Source organism: Lupinus angustifolius, chromosome LG09 (assembly GCF_001865875.1).
Source record: "Lupinus angustifolius cultivar Tanjil chromosome LG09, LupAngTanjil_v1.0, whole genome shotgun sequence".
Taxonomy (NCBI): Eukaryota; Viridiplantae; Streptophyta; class Magnoliopsida; order Fabales; family Fabaceae; genus Lupinus; species Lupinus angustifolius.
The window spans coordinates 6,302,147-6,315,287 of NC_032017.1; the positions used below are offsets into that span (position 1 = coordinate 6,302,147).

At 34.3% G+C, this 13,141-nt stretch overlaps 1 long non-coding RNA gene across 1 annotated transcript in view; it reads left to right on the forward strand.

Moving 5' to 3' along the window:
• LOC109356416 overlaps window positions 1-13,141 on the forward strand; it is a 19,909-nt gene that overhangs the window by 5,537 nt on the left and 1,231 nt on the right. The window contains exon 2 of the long non-coding RNA XR_002108720.1: window positions 8,331-8,333. This is a non-coding gene — a long non-coding RNA (uncharacterized LOC109356416). The remainder of the gene's footprint in view (window positions 1-8,330; window positions 8,334-13,141) is intronic.

Sequence of the window (13,141 nt, forward strand, 5' to 3'; positions counted from 1 at the left end):
CAAATTCTTGTTTGGAATTGGGTAGCTGGGATATCTCATATTTATGAAAGGACTCGTTTGTTATATAAATTATCATCGTTTTATGTGCTAAAATACTCCTTCCTGTTTATATGGACCTCCTTATTTATTTATCTTGCTTTCTTTTTATGATAGAAAGAAATGTGAAAGGAAAGAATATTTTTGTAAATTGAGAATCAATTTTAGCTTGTAAATATTTAATTTCATTAATAAATTTATCATTATTTTATGGAATATAATGATTGCTAGAGAGGATGAGGAGAGAAATATGTGAATAACTGAATAAATAATTAGCCACGGTTACAATGTGGTTAAATTAATGGTAAACATTAGCCACGGTTGTAGTTACATTAGCCACGGTTGGAACTGTGGTTAAAGAAATGTTACCACACTTGGTGAAGACGTGGCTATAACATAAATAGACCGTGGCAAATTTTTTTGCAACGCCAGTAATTGCTAGGGTAGAGGAAACCGTGGCTGCTGAATTTTGCCATGGTTTTGTGGTACAATAGAGACGGTTTTAACCGTGGCTAATTGGATAATTTTTTGTAGTGAACATAACGAAAATGAGAGTATTAATCTTTCAACAAATTAACATTGCTGTCAGGACGATTTGTTGAGAGAAGAAAACTCCCAACTAAAATAAACACCGAGATAACCTTTCAACACTAGGTCTAAGCTTAGGGGTGATGTTGGACTTGTTCCTATGAGATTTGAGAGAAAAGGGGATGAATGGGGTTTTAAATAATGCACAGAAATGCTTCTGTTTCTGATATACTATTGTCGTTAATCGATTAACAGCATCCCTTAATCGATTAACCTGAGTTAAAAATGCCAGGTTTAAAAATGTTGGCCTATGTAATCGTTTAACTGATTGACTTAATAGATTAAATGCATCAGATACAACATTTTGGAAGTTTTTTAAAAGCATGCATGGATTTCAAACTTATTAGCAAATGAATTTTAAGCTATCACATATATTTAAAGCTTTTGAGCACAGAATCATGGATTATACAAGGAATCATAAGCATTCAACATTATTTATAAAGCATTCAAGAGGGGTCAAGCAAGGCAATCACAAATTATCAAACTAGATATTTTTCATTACGAATTCCTAGTTCTCTTCGAAGAACATAGAAAGTATCTCGTGAGAGGGGCTTGGTGAAAATATCTGCTAATTGTTTAGATGTTTCAACAAATTCCAATATACAATCACCTTTTTGAACATGATCACGCAAGAAATGATGCCTTATTTAAATATGCTTAGTTCTAGAATGCAAGACGCAATTCTTGGAAAGGTTAATGGCACTCATGTTATCACACTTAATAGGGGTCTTTTCTAATATGAGCCCAAAGTCCTTAAGTTGCTGCTTCATCCAAAGGATTTGAGCATAACACATGCCAGCGGCAATATATTTCGCTTCAACGGTGGTCAAAGCAACACACACTTGTTTTTTACTACGCCGTGCAACTAGGAAGCTATGTAATAGGTGACAAGTCCCACTAGTTCTTTTACGATCCAACTTACACCCAGCGAAGTCGGAATTAGAGTAACATACCAAGGATAGGGAGGCATCCCTAGGATACCATAATCCCATATTAATAGTTCCCTTTAGTTATCTCATGATACGTTCTACAACAATATAATGTGATTCTTCTGGCAGAGCTTGAAATCTAGCACACATACAAACTCTAAACATAATATCAGGGCAGCTAGCAGTTAAGTACAATAATGAGTCGATTATCCCGCGATATTTGGTTACCTCAATCGTTTTTCCCTTTTCATCTTTGTCCAGATAACATGAAGATGCCATAAGTGTAGATGCGTCTTTACACTACTCCATATCAAATTTATTTAATAGTTCTTTGCAATACTACGACTGATGGATGAAGATGTCACTTTCCATTTGTTTAATTTTAAGCCCAAGGAAGAAAGTTAGCTCACCCATCATCGACATCTCAAACTCCCCCTGCATCAACTCAGAAAACTCCTTACAAAGGGTGTCATTAGTAGATCTGAAGATAATATCGTCAACATATATTTGTACAAGTAAAACATGATTATCTAATCTACGAATAAAGAGTGTTGTCGACCAAACCTCTTTCGAACCCTTTTTCAAGTAGGAACGAACTCAATCTATCGTACCAGGTTCTAAGAGCCTGTTTTAGGTCGTAGAGGGCCTTATTGAGTTTATACACATGGTTCGGGTATTTGAAGTTTTCAAACCCTGATGGTTGGTCTACGTACACCTCATCTTCAATATATCCATTCAAAAATGCACTTTTAACATCCATGTGGAAAATTTTAAAATTCATGATTAATCTAAAGACAAGAGCATCCTAATGGCCTCAAGTCTGGCTACAAGAGCGTGGGTCTCATCATAATCGATGCCCTCCTCCTGATTGTAGCCTTTGGCCACTAAGCGAGCCTTAATTTTGATTATTAAGCCAGGTTCATCTAGCTTATTACGAAAGACCCATCTGGTGCCAATCACGGGATGATATTTGGTTTAGGGACCAAGTCCCACACATTATTTCGCTCGAATTGGTTTAGCTCTTCTTGCATAGCTATACCCTAGTGTACATCCTCGATGGCTTCATCGATGGTCTTTGGCTCTATTTGAGATACAAATGCAAGAAAATTACAGAAATTACGTAAAGATCTACGGGTTACCACCCCCGTAGATATATCACCTAACACCTTATCGAGTGGATGATCCTTTTTAGTTTTCCATGCAATAGGCATATCCTGATGTTGATCTTCCACTGTTTTCTCCGAATCTTGTTGGATTTCATTCATGTCCTTGGATTGCACTTCTTCTAGTGTACCTGAAATATCATCCGAAAACACCTTTCTCTTCTCTTTTGGAGAAGATTCGCAAAATGAACATGAATAGACTCTTCTACTTGCATGGTATATTTATTAAACACATGGAATGTCTTCCTATGTAATGAATACCCTAAGAATATGCCCTCATCAGCTTTCAAGTCAAATTTTCTTGAAGATCTTTTTCCATTATTCAAAATAAAACATTTGCACCCGAAAGGATGAAGATGAGCAATATTCAGTTGTCGACCTTTAAAAATTTCATAGGTGTTTTTGAAAAAGTAGGTCTAAGTAGTATTCGATTTATTACATAACATACTATGTGAACTGCATCAGCCCAGAAATATTTTGGGACCTTGCTCTCATTTAGCATAGTCCTCGCGTGTTCCTCTAGAACTCTATTTTTCCTCTCAACAACTCCATTTTGTTGAGGGGTACGAGGAGCTGAGAACTGATGCATAATGCCATGCTTATTACAAAACTTATTGAATTTATGATTTTCGAATTCTCCACCATGGTCAGATGGAATGTAAATAATTTTCAGGTTAGATTGGTTTTGGATTTGTTTGGCTAGACATTTGAAAGATTTATTAGCATCATACTTTGATGCTAAAAATAAAGTCCATGTGAATCTAGAAAAATCATCAACAATAACTAAGGCGTAATAGCTCCCACCAAAACTCATAAGTTGTGACGGTCCAAACAAGTCCATATGGAGAAGCTCCAATGGCCTAGTAGTGGATATCACATTCTTTTTATTAAAGGAATTCTTGACTTGTTTACATTTCTAACACATGTCACATGAATCCTGAGTTTTAAAATCGAGTTTTGGAAGACCAATTACAAAATTGTTTTTAGATAATCTTTCTAAATGCTTTACATGAATGTGAGTGACGCGTCTATGCCAAAGCCAGATGTCATCTTCTTTTGAAATGAAACATTTTGAAAAAAGAGAAGTGACATCCTCCAGATTAACCATATAAATATTATTTACTCGATATCCGACAAATTTAACATTATTATATAATACATCACGAATGATACAACAATTAGAATCAAAAGACACAAGATTACCTTTGTCACATAGTTGGCTTATGCTCAACAAATTATGTTCCAAACCTTCTACGTATAGAATGTTCTCGATTATCGTGTGGGTTGAGTTGCCAATCTTCCCGGTGCCTAAGATTCTTCCTTTGTTGTTGTCTCCATAGGGGATGAATCCCTTTTCTTTCAACGACAAGTCTAGGAATTTTGACTTGTCCCCAGTCATATGTCTCAAACAGCCGCTATCAAGATACCAGTTTTGTCTGTGTATTCGAAGACACACCTGCAAAATAGATCACCGGCTAGTCTCAGGTACCCAAAGTATGTTGGGTCCTTTTCTGTTAGTGGCGAGGGAGTTATCTCCCTTTCTTACCCGTGTGTAAACACCATTGGGTATCCCATATCTCCTTATGTAACATGAATGAGATGTATGGCCATATGTGCCACAGTAATAACATGGAGGGACTCTATTTTTCTTATTAGAATTTTTATATTGCCATGTTAGAGGTCTCATATATGGTCTATTTTTATGGGATGGAGGAACATACCCTAATCCAGTGTGGTCACCAACGTTTCTCGTTTTACTAAGCAGAGTGTCTAATTGGTGTTTACTATTTGTAAGTTTTGCGAGTTTTTTATTTAGTTTAAAATTTTCGTTTTTCAAGTCCTCGCAAGACTCACAAGTAGTAGTTTGACATAAGTTGTTTTAGAGCAATCGCATGAAGTACAAGAAAAAAAATTAGATCTAATGTTTCATTTTCCAATTTTAATTCATCTAATTCTTTCTACAGTTGAATTAATTTATGATCATTTAGCAAAATTATTCTTTTTCTATCGTTACTTATTTTTGCTAATTTCTTAAGCTCTTCATGCATCTCAACATAAGCACTATATAATATCTCATATGAGGGAGAATCAGAAGAAGAGGATGATGTGTCAGAATATACCTCCTCTGAAGTATCATTACTACCTGATCTGCAAGCCTCATATGTTATCATCATTAAGCACAGCTTCGAGGTCTCCTCTTCATCCGAGGTTCTTGATGTTGTTTCTTCCTCCGGTACATCCCACATGATGTATACTTTCTTCGATTTGAAGTCTTGGGGAGTTCTCTTCTCTAAACCAACTCTCTTTAAGTAATTGGGGCACTGGAACTTCATGTGACCCGACTTACAACATTCATGGCATGTGAAGCGCTCCTTGGTTGATTCTCGCGCTTCTTTCTTTTGGAATCGTCTAAATCCTCATTTCTTTTTCAAAAACAAACCAAATTTCTGCACGAGAAGATATAGCGTTTCCTCATAAATGTCTGAATCAGAGTCGTCATTTTCTATCTCTTCATTGGGTTGTGATGTTGAAGCTTTAAGAGATATTCCTTTCTTTTTACGATCAGACTCCTCATGCATGGAGCTCCATCTCATGCTCCTAAAGCTTTCCAAAGAGTGTTGCCAAAGGCATGGAGTCTAGATCCTTGGACACCATGATTGTCGTCACTTTAGGTTGCCATCTCCTGTCAAGACATCGTAAAAATTTGTTAGGGATTTCTCCTCTGGTGAACATTTTATCTAGAGCAATAAGATGATTAATAATGTGAGTGAATCGCTTTTGCATATCGCCGATCGATTCACTTGGTACATTATGAAATAATTCGTATTCATGAGTTAGCGTGTTTAGCCGAACGCGCTTGACCTCGCTAGTGCCCTCGTGAGTCACTTGTAAAGTGTCCCCAATATCCTTGGCACTTTGACATTGAGACACCCGAAAGAATTCATCGTAAGATAGAGCCGAGGTAATTATATTTTTGGCGCGAAGGTTGAACTAGACCTTCTTGCGCTCCTCATCGGTCCATAAGTTTTTAGGCTTTTCTTCCGGTTCGCCATCCACTAAGTGAAGTGGGACGAGAGGACCACTGATTACGGATTCCCAAATATCCGAATCAATAGCATCTATAAAAATCTTCATTCGGACTTTCCAGTAGGCGTAACCCTCGACACTGAATACGGAAGGGCGGTTAATGGATGCGCCATCACCGCCAAAGGGGTTGGTGGAACCCATTTTAATTCCCTTAGGATCACGCGAATGCGGTTGAGCAAGCACATTGTACTATCTCTGATACCACTTGTTAGACATCAGTGGCCTAGGAACACCTAGAAGGGGGGTTGAATATGTGTAGCGATTATCGATCACTGCTTCTTGAGCCAAAACCCAACTGCTGGAAAAAGCCCAGTTAATCGATTAACAGCACGCTTTAATCGATTAACTATTGCATGGAACAAAATGACCAGACATGCAAAATGCACAGTTATTTAAACACAATTGAACATATATAATACAGATATTTTTACGCACAAATATTAAGCATGTGGCAGTAAACAAATATACATAATATTAGTTCCAGATTCAATTTATAACAGCAAGAAACTTCAAGAAGATTAAGAGAGAAAAAGAGTGCACAAAAGGATTTTTATCCTAGTTCATTTGTGGTCCACTGCAAACTACATCCAGACCTCCCATTCTGATCTAGGGAGATTTTCTTCTTCACAATATTGAGATACAATATGAATACACACACCAATTCAATTACAAGCACATAGGACGCTTCTTTCTAGAAATCTAGAACCCCTAAATTCTTGGTTTGACTCTACCCTTCGCATGAGAAAACCTTTCTCGCGAAACAGTCCCAGACAAGATTCTCGTCCTCATATCAAGACCTCCTAGCCTTGGTGAAGAATCTCAATCTCTGTGGTGATCTCACACCAAGAGACTAATCCAAAAATACACAAAAAAACGCGTTAAACAACAAGGTATACTAAGCACAATAATGCTTGGAATATAACAAGAAAAAGACTCAAAGACTAACCCACTCACTAATCACTTAAGCCATCAAGATTTATGTGAGTTAATCAAAAGCAGATTTCAAATAATCTCTCTAAAAAACTATTTAATGCATGAGCATGTGAGCAAGATAAGAATGAGCACAAAATTATGCAAAACAGTAAGTAAATGACAGAAATCAGAATAGCATAATATCTCTCTTCTCACACATGCAATCTCTCTTGCAAAATCAGTAAAAAAGTATGCAATATGCTCTCTAAGAAGCCGTATACAATAGAATGCAATGCTATGGTTTTGTGAACGTTGCCTCTTATTTATAGCAAGTAGTTTTGGCAGTTAGATTTGTTGCAAACAGTTAAACGGTTAAACCAGAAATTAGTTATAACGAATAGCAGACTAGTTAATCGATTAAGACAACCCCTTAATCGATTAACCATGCAACAAAATGACATAGAAAACAGTTGTAACAGAAAGCTCTGATTTAACAGAAATGCAGTTGAGTTAATCGATTAAGTCACCACGTTAATCGATTAACTGAAACATTAAGGCACATGTTTCAAAAGGTAAACTTCTCATACGTTATGCACATATTATTTACCTGTTCTAGCAATTATATTATGCCTAATATGCACATATACCATCTATGAATAATGCATGACCATACAATTAACTAGATGATATGTTTCATGGATATGATATGACAATTAAAATGGCTTGAGAAACTAGCACCTAGGTTCACCTAACCTATACTCACTTACTACGACACACATCCCAGACTACTTAGAATATAGACTCAAATTTTGTCCTAGTCTAGATATGACCAAATGACTATAAGGCATGTTGATTGTTGAGTCATCTTCAAGTTTTAATAGAACCTTGTATTCATCAAAACATTGACAAAGAATTGATAGTGTTATCCTTGACACTTTGCACTTTCATTAATTTCTTCAAGTAAAACCAATTTTATACTATTGTATTATTAATTAATAATTTAGTAACTTACTCACCATGACTGCCTCTAATCAACCATCAACTAACCCTTCTTGTACAAATCTAATTATGAAAATAACAAAATACCTAATTAATATTATAATGAATTTTATTTATTAAATGTTTATACTATTGTATTATTAAATATATAATTTGGTTTAGTGTTCATTTGTCATTTTTTCAATTGTAACCAAATTGCACCTATTCAATTTCAGCCAAAGTTATTGTATAACGATCTATTCAAGAATTTAGTTTTTATAGACATGGGACCGTAAGTATTTTTTATACTATTAAAGTTCATTACATCATCTACCACTTATATGTTAACTATTATTGACTAGTAAGTTAAAGTAGTAAACGTTATAATGAATTTATAAAATTTGACACTAACAGTACATAAATATTAAACATTATTTATATATATATATATATATATATATAATATTTATAATAATTAAACGTAGAATTGAAATTCCTATTTCTTGTTTAAACCTTTTTTTTTTAATTTCTTCTAACCTTACCTAGCTGTGAGTATTTACTTAGATATTATATATTTTGAGAAAGAATTCTTATGTAAACAAAAATAAGACATGGTTATTTATTGGAATAATTAAAGTGAGTCCCATTATAAAATGGGTGGTATTAAATACTTATCTACTCTAAATTTATTTAGATATGGTACTTTTACATATTGTAAAAATCAAATATGAAATGCTCTTACTTAATTACCTTTTCTGTTACTAAATTTTAGTGTTTTATGTTATATACATGGTTCATAAAGTCAATAAATAATATACAATGGAATAAATTTGATTAAAATATCTCTACTAATTTTTTTGTATATTGACTAATTAACTTCTTACAATAAATCTGATTCCAACTCCAATAAGTGATGAAAACAATTGGAAGATAAATTATTAAGAGAACAACGAATAGAGAGTAGTATATTGAAAAGTATACAATTAATAGTATTCTACAAGCATTTCTTATGGATAGGATGAAGGGTGTAAGTGGAGGAGATTGGGGTTCGAGTCTCCCCACAATAAAAATACTAACATACTAACAATTGCTGATAAAAATAAGTTTTCGAAAAACATGAAAATCGTGATCATGTTTGATATCCCTTAAATATTTTTATGTAATTCAAGAATATGTATTATTAAAGAAATAAAATTGACTATACGAGTATATCTATATTTATTCGAAAGGCTAAAAGAAAACACCATACTTATCATTTATGTCTACTATTTATTTTAATTTTATTTAAGTGTTAATTTTGTTTACACATTAATGAGAGATGATACAATGATAATATAATTTTTTTTACGCTATCAGTGCAAAAATAGTAAAATTATTTTAAAAATAGTTAAAATATTGGAAGGGGAATAAAAGAGGAAATATATCCAACAAAATAAATTTAATAGAAGTTGTTATCCTATATAAGATCAACCATCCAACTCTATTTAGATTGTCCAACAAAATCCAACTTCTTCATTTCCTAAACTCAATATCAACTATTTTCATTTTCAAGTCATACATGGCTCGACCCGTTACTTTATCTACCACCATTTTTGCCTTTGTTGTGCTTCTAATTGCCAACATCGGTAAGGCATCTATCATGCTTAACTCCATTATATTGATTTTTCCTTGATTTCATTATCTTCTAAATTAATAATTTTGGTACTATCTTCCCTACTACACCTAGTTGTGCCTCAAAAGTGAAAGTGCAAAGAATCAAGGATTGCATTAGCAATATTTTGCCTATGTTTTGATGAAGACAAGGAGTTAATTAAAGCTTGAATATGGCTCAACAATCAACATGCCGAGGGCTCAAGGGGTGTCTTATTAGACTTACGTTATAATTCTTTATTATCTTTTTAGAAGTCTAAGATGCTTGCCATAGATATTGAGTCTAGGTTAGGTAAATCTAGGTGTCAGTCTCACAAGACTTAATAAAGTAATTAATCCACTAAAATGAGACATCATCTAGAAATATATGATAATTAGGTTCATGCATTTGAATACATTGATTTTGGGTATTAAAGGTATTATATTTTGGGAATCATGTATTGCATGAGCATTATCATATAAGTAGTTTACCATTTAATCATATATTAAAAATACCCTGGTTAATTGATTAACCCCATGGTTTAATCGATTAACGTGAGTGTTTTCCGCTGTGTCAACTACATAACTGAAAAACCATCTTTAGAGGCAAAATCTGTTTTGTATAAATACTGGCTAATTGTAGAAACGACTAAAAGAGAAAAAACACAGAGAAAAGAGATAGATAATCATTGTTACAATCTATTAGAGAGTATTGAATTAGGAGAAAGATTAGATCATGTAAGGCTTTAGTTTTCATATTCATATTGCATGATTCTTTGAAAAGCTTTCTTGCATCATTCTTGTGTTTCTTGAAAAGAAAAAGAGATAGTTTTTTTTATGATTGCATATTTTCAGAAACCTCATGCATGAACATTCATATTAGACTAGGACGTCTTGTGAGTTATTGCTTAGGTTTTAGGCTTTGATCTTTATTGTAATATCTGAGTATTAAGTACTCATTCATAACTCAAGGCATTGTTATTCAAGGATTGGGAAAATCCTAGCTGTGGTTAGGTAAGGTGTTCTTCACACAAAAACTTGGAAGTCTGAGGATTAAGAGTGATACCTTGGCTGGGGCCGAATCGTGGTAAGAAAGGTTTTCTCGGAGGCGGTTTTAGGAAAGGTAAAACCAAGGGTGACGAAGTTCTTTGGGTTCCAAGAAAGGAGCGATTGAGTCTTGTATTTGGAAGCGTGTATGTAACGTACATTGTGTTCTATAGTGAAGAAGGAAAATCTCCCAAATCAGAGGGAAGGACTGAATGTAGTTTTGCAGTGGACAGCAAAATGAACCGGGATAAAATCCCGGCGCAATCTTTTCTATCCTTTTCTCTTTTATATTTCAAGATATTTTAATGCGAGTTTGGAGCTAATATTTTGCATGTTTGTTCCTTGCTATGTTCTTGTTAATCTTGCATAAAAGTATTTGTTTTATATTTGTTTGGGTGTTGGTTAATAACTGTGTAAGTTGTTGTTCTGATCATTCTGGTTCTATTACTGGTTAATCGATTACGAACAGAGCTTAATCGATTAACTAGGCATTTTTCAGCAAGTGTGTAAAATCCCAAAAAGTGAACATAGTTCCGCAAGGATTGGTAATGGTTGGAATATAAGCATTCTGACGCTCCTCAAAATTTTCCAGATCCGTATGATATGAGTCCTTAAGAGACTGAAAGTGGAGATCCATCCTTTTTGTTGAGACGTTGTTCCATAGCATCCATGTAAGCTTGTCCAAAGGCAGGTTCCTATGATGCATGTCCTGAATACTCCCCCTGAGTTGCAGCAATTGGCTGTTGGTAATCATCTTGATCATCTTCACTTGAGGGGTCAAGATTTACAGTGTTGAAGTCCTCTTGATATTGCCATGTGTTACTGTACTTGTAAATACCCATTTTATGAATCAAACTTTCACCAATCAAGTGATCCTTATGTGAGCAGTCCAACACTATAGTATCTGAAACATCAATATGTAGATAGTTAATAACTCGAGAAATGAAGATACTATAAGGAAGCAACCTTGGTGAGAAGTGGAGACGCTATACATGACCTTCAGAATCTCGTCAGGCCAATTTATCATGATGTTCTCCTTCACAGCAAACATGAACCTCAAATCATTCACCGTAGGTTGTGTATGATTTGTGTTCCTCTGAATCAATATGTAGGCAATCAAGTAGTGTAGGAGTCTGTTTTCCACAGACAGTGACCCAACTTTGGTCAATTCGTCTTGAACATATAATTGAGGTCTACACAAATACGACTTATACATTTCAACAACATCAAACGAGTTGGTGTCTGCCTAACCACAATCACTTAAACTAGCACTAGTATAGAATAAACCACCCACGTTCATAAAGACATCTTCATTAATCTCAAACAGTTTTCGACAATCATCGACCAATACTTCCCATCTTTGTATCTAAAGTTAGCATAGTATTCCCTAACTAGAGGAGGCTAAATGTTACCTTCCAACTCCAAAAAGGGGACCACCCCTTGAGCTTGCAAACCATGTGGAAAATCGAAGTTCTTTTCCGCTAGCGAAGTCAAATTCGCAAACAGAATATACGTAGGTTTTCTCCCCTGAAATTTCAACAACCTGGTTTCTTGCAGAATCAATGAATAATATCGGTCCCCGCAGTCCTGCCTTGTTTGTTAAGGTGGCACGGTTTTTGGGGCACGTGGTGGATGTTGCACAGTTGTCTTGATTCTCTTAGCACGTCCTCTGTCCATAGCAATCTAAAACTGAACCGTGATGAAGGTTTAGATGAAGGTTGAGGGAAACCTAGGGTAGGGTTTTGTTGAAAGGTATTTATGTGAGATGGCTTTCCCCTCTCAACAAATCGTTCCTTAGCAAGGTGTCAAATTGTTGAAAGCAGAAATTCCCTCATTTATGGTGTGTTCTTTTTATTTGATTAAGTAAGTGAACTCGGTTTTATTCTTTGTTCGCCATCTCGACTTTGTTGAAATAAATTGCAACACTAGTATAATGGTTTCAAGAATACTCCAGTTACAACTTACTTCTTAATAATCATGTGAATGAGTTATTCCTTCTTTGCCCCATCTCGACTTTGTTAGAATAAATTCTAACGTCGGTACAATGGTATCGAAACAATCCCTTATTACATAATTATTAAGTACCTTTGAATACCATATCGGGTTTGTGGAATAAATTCCAACACCGGTTTACTGGTATTCTAATGTACAAAAGTGATGAATAGTTAGTTGTTAGAAACAAATAAATAAATAAAGAACAAAAGAATAATAAATTTAGGTAACATTTATTTATTTACTCCATTTCGGGTTCATTTTATTAACAAACCAAACTTCTTCCTTAAGGAAAGTTGATATTAAAGAATAAATAAATTGCGGAATGTAAATAAAATCACTTTTTTATATTAAAAGTTGTTTTCAACAAATAAATTTATCGATAACACTTTACTATTTTACAATGTACACCTCTTTCAAGAATCAATTGTAGTATAGTATAGGGTTATGTCGAACCACAAGGAATTGCCTAATAGAATGAAACGTATGAATATGTCAATGCACAAATAATGAGTTAAAGATATTTTGGTTTTGTTTTGAAGTGAATTTGATATGAACAATTAAAAAGAAACATAAACTAAATATTAACAAATTCTTGAGGAGACAAAATCCTTTTAATAAGGCAAATATTTCTCAACTTCTTATGAGTTTGAACGACTTAGACAAGTTCTTATGTTTTACTTTGATTATCTCCGAACACAAAGTTCTAAAATCCTCCTTTTAGTGTATGTCCTAAAATGGTAGAATGATAATCACTTATATTTATTACTAAACAATATT